This window comes from Prosopis cineraria, unplaced genomic scaffold (genome assembly GCF_029017545.1).
Source record: "Prosopis cineraria cultivar Desert tree isolate PC_DT_omini unplaced genomic scaffold, ASM2901754v1 PC2, whole genome shotgun sequence".
NCBI lineage: Eukaryota > Viridiplantae > Streptophyta > Magnoliopsida > Fabales > Fabaceae > Prosopis > Prosopis cineraria.
In genome coordinates, this window is record NW_026555333.1 from 20,679,055 (window position 1) to 20,688,780 (window position 9,726).

General features: G+C 32.5%; 1 pseudogene; it reads left to right on the forward strand.

Moving 5' to 3' along the window:
* The first annotated feature begins 210 nt into the window (after positions 1-210).
* On the forward strand, positions 211-8,478 carry LOC129302633 (ABC transporter C family member 3-like; annotated as a pseudogene).
* Positions 8,479-9,726: the final 1,248 nt, after the last annotated feature.

The window sequence follows — 9,726 nt, forward strand, 5'->3', positions numbered from 1 at the left end:
GGAAGAAAGCTATAGGCTGTAAATGGGTGTTCAAAAAAAAAGTATAATGCTGATGGTAGCTTAAATAAACAAAAGGAAAAATTAGTAGTAAAGGGTTTTAGTCAAAAGGAAGGAATAGATTATTCAAAAAATTTTTCTCTTATTGTCAAAATGACCACTATTTGGTTAGTTTTATCTATATCTGCCAAACATAATTGAAATCTTTTTCAAATGGATGTTAATACTGCATTTCTGCAAGGGGATTTAAATGAAGAAGTTTATATGAAAATACCTCTAGGATTTAGTAAAAAAGGGGAGAAGAAGGTATGTAAACTGATAAAATTATTATATGGTCTAAAACAAGCTGTTAGATAGTGGAATGTTAAACTTTGGGATGCCTTGATTACTGGTGATTTTGTAGAAAGCAAATTTAATTATTCTTTATCTACTAAGCAGTAAAAAAGAATTCCTTATTGTGTTGGCTTATGTAGATGACCTTGTTATAATTGGAAATAGTCAAGTAGGAATTGAAACAACTAAGAGTTATCTGCATAATAATTTCAAGATGAAAGATTTAGGCTTACTAAAATACTTTCTTGGGATTCAAATAGAAAAGTCAAGTAAATGAATTGTTCTCAATTAGCATAAGTACACTCTAGATTTGATAGAAAATATAGGTTTAGGAGCTTCAAGACCTAGAGACATGCCAATGAACCCTAGTTTAAGGTTATATAGTAATCCTAGACAGGGAGAGAAGGATGAACAGTTAACAGATCCTATAAGGTACAAACATCTAATAGGAAAACTTTTATACCTAACCACAACTAGACCAGACATTAGTTACACAGTTCACATATTGAGTCAATTTATGGGAAAACCTAGAAAGTCTTATTTGAAAGCCGTTTTAAACACTGTTAAGTACTTAAAGAAAAATTCAGGTCAAGGTATCTTCTTTTTTTCTTTAGGAAACATGAAATTGGAAGGTTTTTGTGATTTAGATTGGGCCATATGCCTTGAAACACAGAAATCTCTTACTGGATTTTTAATTAAACTAGGAGGAGCTATAATCTCATGGAGATCTAAAAAGCAAAGCACTATGTCAAGGTCTTCTACTGAGGCAGAATATAGAGCATGGGTAGTATTGTTTTTGAATTAGTTTCGTTGAATAGATTGTTAATAAATTCACATATCTCTAATTTAACTCCTATTTTTATACATTATGGTAGTAAGGCTGCCATTCAAATAGCTTCAAACCCAGTGTACCATGAAAGGACAAAACACATTGAGATAGATTGTCATTTTGTTAGAGAGAATGTATAAGATGGATTGATAAGCTTAAAACATTTGAGAATAGGGGAATAAGAAGTAGATGTTTTGACAATGGCACTTTGAAAAATAGCTCATGAGTAAATGTTATCCAAGTTGGGTACCCTAAATTTCTTTGGGCCTAACTTAAAGGGGAGTGTTGAGAATTAGTTTTCTTTTGGGCTAATGTTTTTAGTTTTAGGCTACAAGCTCACTTATTTCTTAATTTGTATTTTGATTCATTTTTCTAGACTATAAATATGTGGTGGCTTAATTGTTATATATATATATATATATATATTACTTTTAAGGGTGCTTTCTGCACCACATCTATAAACTAAGAGCCCATGAGGCATGTGAAATCCGATTAGCATTATTCAATTTTTTTCTCAATTCTCTAATTCATTCCAGCAATATTTGCTTATGTTGATTGTGCACTTACTCTGGAAACTTTTATTGCTTCTTTGCGTTTTATCATGTTTCATGCTGATAATTTAAGTATTGCAAACTTATTATTCTTCAGCGATACTATTTACCATATGCTCAAGAACTATCATGATTAGTTAGAGCATGCAATGCTCCAATAATTCAACACTTTGCTGAAACGATGTTAAGAAATGATCATTAGAAGCTTTGATCAAGAGTCAAGATTTAAGGAAACAAATATGAAACAAATGGATGGGTATTTTGGACCAAAATTTAACATTACTACTGCAAGGAATTGGCTTGGCTTCTGCTTGGATATGTTGTCTTTTATAACATTTGCCTTTTCTTTAATATTCTTGATATTTTTGCCACAGGTTGTTATAGATCCAGGTATGTAATTTAGTATCGGCATCTGTTGGTCAACAAAATAGAAAATTTTGGCATCTTAACAAATTGACGATTAATTTGCTTACATTTAGGAGAAAATGGAGGATTATTTTTTTATTTTATTTTATTTATGATTCTGAAGGTACTGCTAGTTTGGCTATCCCATGTGGACTTAATATGAACATATTTCAAGCTTGGGTGATATGGAGTCTTTGCAACATAGAGACTAGCATTATATCAATAGAGATAATGCTTCAGTATAGTAGCATTCCAAGTGAACCTCCTATTGTAATAGAACAAAATCAACCCAATCCTTCTTGGCTATTACATAGAGAAATTGACACTTGTGATTTGTAGTTAGTTTGAGTTAGTCATAACTCTGACTCCAAGTGCCACATCTCAATCATATAGGTCATGTTAGGATTATAATGTCTTTCAATCTTTGATCAATCAATTTGTAAAACTTCAACTGTTAGTCTTTTATCAAGGGCTAGAATGTATCTTCAAAAAGAAATGTTACTGCTTATAAAATATTCTTTGGTTCATGGTTTGCACTATTATAAAAAAGAATAAAATATTAATGTGTATGATGAAGGTTTATATGCTCCACATCTACCACTTGTGTTACATGGCATGACATAAAAATTCCTTGGAGGACTAAAAAGTAGCATTGTCAGGAAAATAGAAAGTGGTATAACAACTCTCGTACTAACACTTTTTGGAATCATTGAGCCAACTACTGGGCAAACTTTAATTGATGGCATCAATATTTCATCAATTGGCCTTCATGATTTGAGGTCTAGACTTAGCATTATTCCTCAAGATGCAACTATATTTGAAGGCATAGTGACAACTAACCTAGACCTGTTGGAGGAGTACAATGACAAACAAATTTGGGAGGTAGGTTTGTTATATTTGAATATAAAAACATACATGCACTCAACACCAAAATCTATTTGAAAATTGAACTTGTTTGTGTTTCTTAATATGCCTTTTTTTTCATTAATTGACATGCTTTTAGGCTCTCTACAAGTGTCAACTTGGAGATGAAGTTTGAAAGAAAGAAGGGCAGTTAGACTCTATAGGTTTGTCTTCTATTTTTCTTGATCAAAAAGAGACAACATGCTATTTCTAATTCTAGAAATGAAAACAAATTGCTTTTGTGAAAATGGGTGTAGTTAGTAAAAATGATGAGAATTGGAGTATAGGTCAGAGGTAATTGGTGTGCCTCGGGAGGGTGTTACTTAAGGGAAATAAGCTATTGGTGCTTGATGAAGCTATTGCTTTAGTTGATACTGCTATTGATTGATAAATTTGATGGAAAAATACTCTTCATTATTTCACTCTTACCAATTACAAGAGCTGGTTGTGATATTTATAAGAGAATATTAAAAAAATAATAAATGTTATCTTAATCTTTAACCACCAACTAATAACTATCTATTAAAAAATAAATAAATTTATAACTATATATTTTAACACTAAGAGTGGATGTCATCCATTTCCAGCTTGGATGCTAACATATGAAAATGTTCACTTGATAATCCCTTGATGAGTATATCTGCCAATTGATCACTGAATAGTATGTAAGGAGTCCAGATTAGATCACTTTCCACCTTCTCTTTGATAAAGTGTTGATCAATTTCAACATGCTTGGTCCTATCACGTTGTATAGGATTATGAGCAATTTTGATAGCTGACTTGTTGTCATAATAAAGTCTCACTAAACCTTCCTATTTGATTCTCGAATTTGATAAAATTATCTTTACCCACAACAACTCATAAATTCCAAGTGTCATAGCTTTAAACTCAGCTTCAGCACAAGATCTAGATACTATATCCTATTTCTTACTCCTCCAAGTAATGAGATTTGAGCCAAGAAACATATAATAACCTGATGTAGACCTTCCATGACCTATATCCCCTCCATGATTTGCATCCGTGTATGCTTTAATAGTTAATCTTTTCCCTCTTTTGAACAAAATGCCTTTTTCCTAGAATGCCCTTCAAATACTCTAGTATTCAATAACCGTTTTGTAGATGAGGCTCTTTAGGATCATGCATAAATTGGCTTACCACACTCATTGCATAGGCAATATTTGGCCTAGTGTGAACTAGATAAATCAATTTCCTAACAAGTCTTTAATAGGATTTCTTATTGACAGAAGGCTTTGGATAAGGAGGTTTGTTGGGCTTATGATTTTTCTTTGACTTGTAAGGATGTTTTCCTTCCTTACAAAGTCTGTAATTCTATTCAATTAGAGTGACTATAGGTTTGGTCCCTATTTTTCCTGTTTTAATGAGAAGGCCAATTTAGGATATGAAGATGCCATACTTAGAATGAGCCACTTCAATGCTCAGAAAATATTTCAACCTCCCTAAATCTTTCATTTAAAATTCTTTCATCAGTTGACTTCACAGAGATTAAATCCCTTCCAAATCACTCCTTATTATTATGATACCATCAACATAAACAAGTAAAATTGTTACTCCCACTGGGGAAGAGTGTTTGATAAACAAAGTGTAATTGCCTTGACTTTGTTTGAACTTTATGCCTACCATGGCCTTTGAAAACCTACCAAACCATGTTTTAGGTGATTATTTCAATATGTGCAAAGCCTTTTTAAGCTTGCAAGGAAGATGAGAATCAAATTCGGAGGGAATCTCTATATAAATCTCTTCCTTTAAGTCGCTATGTAAGAATGCATTCTTCATATCAAAATGTAGCAATTCCCAATCATGGAGAGCTACTAAAAATAATAAAATACAAAAAGTATTCATTTTTACAACAGAAGCAAAATTTTTTTCATAGTCAACCCCATATGTCTAAGTATATCTTTTGGCAATAAGCCAAGCCTTATATTTGTCTAAAAAACCATCAGAATTGTACTTGGGAGTGAAGACCCATTTACACCTAACAAGCTTCTTTTCTTCTAGTAATGGAACAAGATCCCATATGGTGTTGTTCTCAAGTATGTCCATCTTAAGCTTCATTGTGTTAACCCAATTTTCATCTGCTAATGCTTCAAACATAGACTGTGGTATTGAAATAGGATGAAGACTAGCAAGAAAAGCTTTGTGATTGCAAGATAATTTTTCATACGAAAGAAATGAAGATATTGGGTATAAGGATTTTTTGGTACAACTACGAGTCCCCTTTCTTAAAGCAATAGGTAGATTATAATCAAGTTATTTAGAATTATTTTTAGATACATCCTAACTATATCAGAAACATCATGAGAACTCAAAGGGATTTTAGTGTTTTTAGAAAAATCAAGAGTTATCTCACAATTTTCATGCACGAGTTTAGAAGTTTGAGTAATAGCCATTTTAGATAATTAGACTTGTGTAAGTTGAGATATTCTCTTCTTCCAAGTGAAACTTATAGTGGATGAGTTAGATTTAGAAGTTGATAGTGCTTCCAAGGTCTCACTAGGTAAGGAACTAGGAAGTTTGTTAACAATAAGAGTATGATCCTAATCCTCACTAAGAAGGCTTTCTTTTTCAAGAGGGGTATTGAAATATGAATTAGATTCAGAAAAAGTGACATCAGTAGACACAAAAAACTTCTTAGAAGGAGGATGATAATACTTGTAACCTTTTTGAGTAGAGGAATACCCAATAAACACACACTTAAAAGCTCTAGGGTCAAGTTTAGTCCTTTTTTGAGAATGCACATGAACAAAAACAACATATCTAAATATTCTAGGTATAAGACCACTTGATGCATTAAAATTAGGGAAAAATTGAATAAGAATACCAATAGGACTTTTTGAACCAAGGACAATGGTTGGAAGTCTGTTAATCATGTGTGTAGCAATTAAAATAACTTCTCCCTAATATTGCTTAGGAAAATTAGTTTGAAACAATAAGATTCTAGTAACATTAAGAAGATGACTATTTTTTCTCTCAGCTACCCCATTTTGTTGGGGAGTGTTAACATAGGATGATTCATCTAAAATTCTATATGTATCAAAAAATATGAAAATTAATTGATTAAAAAAATCCTATGCATTGTTAGATCTAAACCTTTGTATCCCAACTCTAAATTAAGTTTTAATCATGTTATAAAAGTGGAAAAAATAGTACTAACATCAAATATTTGTTTTAATAAATAAATTCATGTTACATGGGTGCAATCATCAATAAAGGACACAGACCATTAAGACTCGATAACATTAAGGACATTAGAGGGACCTCGAATGTCACTATGAATTAGGCTAAAAGGAACATAAGTTCTTTTATGACTCATAGGATATGAAGATTGTTTATGTTTTGCAAACTCACAAAGATCATAATGAAAAGACTCAACAGGAATATCTTTAAACCAAGAAGGAAACATAGTTTTCAAAACATTACACGAAGGGTGACCTAAACGATGATGATAAAGCCAAATTTGGTCTTTTCTAAAATCAACTCTTTTTGATTGAGAAGAGGAGGAAGCGATCAAGTTTTGAATCCTACTACATTCATTTTTCTCATAAAAAAAATAGAGTCCATCTCTTTCTTCAGCAAGTCCAATCATCATTTCTCGCTTCAAAAAAAGACAAGAGATAGGAGAGAATAAGACATAACAATCATAATCAGTAGCAAGTTTTTTGCATAGAGATAAGGTTTTTGCATAGTTTAGGAACAAGTAAGATATTTTTTAGGATAAGACTATCACTCAAATTGACATCTCCTTGACTAGCCACAGTAGCTACAGACTTGTCACCTCACATGATTTTCCTAGTACTAGGATATGAAGTATAAGATATGAAATTCTTAGAGGAATTTGTCAAATGGTTTGAGGCTCTAGAATCCACAATCCAAGAGTGAAGAAAATCTTGTTTTGAGGTAGTAAATGTAGATGAAAATAAGACAAATGAAGGCTGAAAGGAGATACTTGAGAACCCTAAAGTACTAGAACTAAAAGTGGTCGCCTTGTCAAGTGACTACCATAGATCTTAGTTTCTCAATCTCCCCCTTAAGATTAGTCTGACTAGAATTCTCCCTCGTAGAATTAGTAGCCACATGAACTTGCCCTTTTTTCATATTTGGAGGCTTACCATGCAACTTTCAGTACTTCTCCTTGGTGTGCCATAACTTCTTGCAATAAGAGCATCGAATAAGTTCTTTCTTAGAAGAGTCCCCTCATTTTTCATTCTCCATAAAATGAGAAGCAATATTCCTTGAAATTAGGGTAGAGCTTTCCACAATTGGAGTTTCCATCATCACTGCTCGGCAGCCTTCTTCTACTAATACAATGGCAATGGTCTCATTGAGAGATGGAACATCTTCTCGACCAAGGATTTGAACTCTTACAGGATCAAATTTTGAATTAAATCTAGCAAGATACTTAAAAATTCTCTACTTCTTAATAAAGCATTTAAAGGTAGCTACATCACCAGGATCTTTCAAAGTAATAAATTGATAGTAGTCTAATTCTTGCCATAAGCTCTTCATAAGGGTAGAGTATTGAGTGACAAATTTATTTCCCTATTTGGTATTAGAAATCTTGATCTGTATCTTATAAATTTAGGTAGCATCCTTCACCTTTAAGTAAGTCTAGTACATTGTATGCCAAATCTCCTTAGTCGAGGATAGAAACAAACTCGTGCAACTAACTTCAGGAGCCATAGATTGCCACAGCCAAGACATTACCATTAAGTTAGCTTCATTTCAAGCATCGAACTTAGGTTCTCTTAACTTGGGACTGGTCCCAAGTAAATGTTTAAGCTTCCCTTAGCCCTTTAAAAAGGTAAGAACATAATGAAACCAAGCTAGAAAGTTGGCTCCAATCAACCAATAAGCAACCAAAACACTGGACAACTCCCCAGAAACCTCAAACAAGGAAGACCCAGTATTGTCAGACTTGCTTTTTTTGTTGGACATGACTAAAACAAGGAGAGGAGATTTTGAGTAGAACAAAGGTGACCGGAGGCCAAACAAAGCCTAGATGTGCTCTCATGCATTGAAAATGTAGCACAAGGCAGATTCAGTCAAGTGGCACGTGGTGGCGCTTGTGGTGGCAAACGATAGTCAGACTTTTGGGTTTAGCCAATCGGTTGGAAGCAAAGGTGATGGTCTGGCATGTGTAGGCTAAGTAGTCCCCAACAACAGTGGGTTTGACTGTATGGTCATTACTATTGTTCATAGAATAACTTCCGTTCTTGACAGTGATGTGGTTTTTCTTCTCAATCAACGTCAACTAAGTTGCTTGTTATTCTTCTTTGTGCTTGGATATGCTTTAATTTGTATTTTCTTATGATTTCCATGGATATTGATGCAGGATTGGCTGAGGAGTTTGATTCTCCAACAAGATTGCTAGAGGACAAGTCATCATCTTTTGCTAAGCTTGTTGCAGAGTATACCATGAGAACCAAGTCCCCGTACCCTTAAATGAGCTTATCACCGATTTTGCTTACTGAAACAAAGATACTGCAGTTTCTAGGTGATGACGAAATTGGGAGCTCAATGACAATCTTATGAATAGATTAGTAGAAAACTGTGATAATTCACTTGAATAATGTTTAAACCCTTTTGCTGTCTTGAGTTGCAGATGCTGGTAGTTGTGAGTATGATGTGTTTTTATGTTAGCTAGGACCTTGTTGAGAACAAGATATGTACGACAAGTTAAAGCCTGCGCCATTGAATGAAAGACAGTTTTAAATGCCTCGCCAGGATCATAAGCATTTTCAAAAGGTGATTTGATTTTTGTCTTCATCATCTCCTTGCATGTCTAGTGTGTAACCTTGTTGGTCTTGATTTGATTTATTTATTTTTTGCTCACTTCAGATTGAAAATTTAATCCATATGCATGTTAATTGACAGCTATGTCATCTGTCGCTAACACCATTTGTCTTCCAAATTAACAGATTATGAGTATAGGGATCAATAGTTACAACTGGGGAAAGTATAAGGACTTGATTAGAAAACCCACAAGGACTTGCTTAAAAGTGAAGAGAATTCTTAAGGGCTTGCAAATTAATTTTTCTTAAAAATAAATTAAAACTTTGAATTGCTAATTTTTACAACAAATAGGGACCAACGACATTTAAAAAAGAAGTTTTATTAGTCAAATTTTTTTATGAATGTTGAAACTTTTAGTCTCTAAAATTTATCCCAATTATAAATTTGATTCCTCATTTAATTGTCATTAATTTGATTCTTTAAATTTATTTCAATTATTACTTTGGTCTTTATTGTTTAAATAGAAGGTACCACAATTAAAATCTATTGACACCGATGGTGAAATATTGTTGGTAGCCATGTTGATAAATATGAAAGAGTATAAGTATTTAGGTAAGAAAAAATAGACTCAGAAGCAAAATAACAATGCATATAAGGAACTACATTAATAAAAATTAATTTGATTTGAGAACTAAATTGTTTTTATTTAAATAAATATATGTGTCAAATCATTAATATATTTTATATATTAGATTAATTTGAAATTTGAATAGTGCTTCAAGAATGAAAAGATTAACATGAAAATTTAAGAAAATGTAAAAAATCAAATTGATTAAAAGTTTTATTATCTCTCTTTTTTTAAAAAAAAAATTCACTTTTGGAGGGTTTGAACTTTGAATATTGAATGATTGAATCCCATACATGTACCCACACGTTATTTTGTTGCTACATTACTCA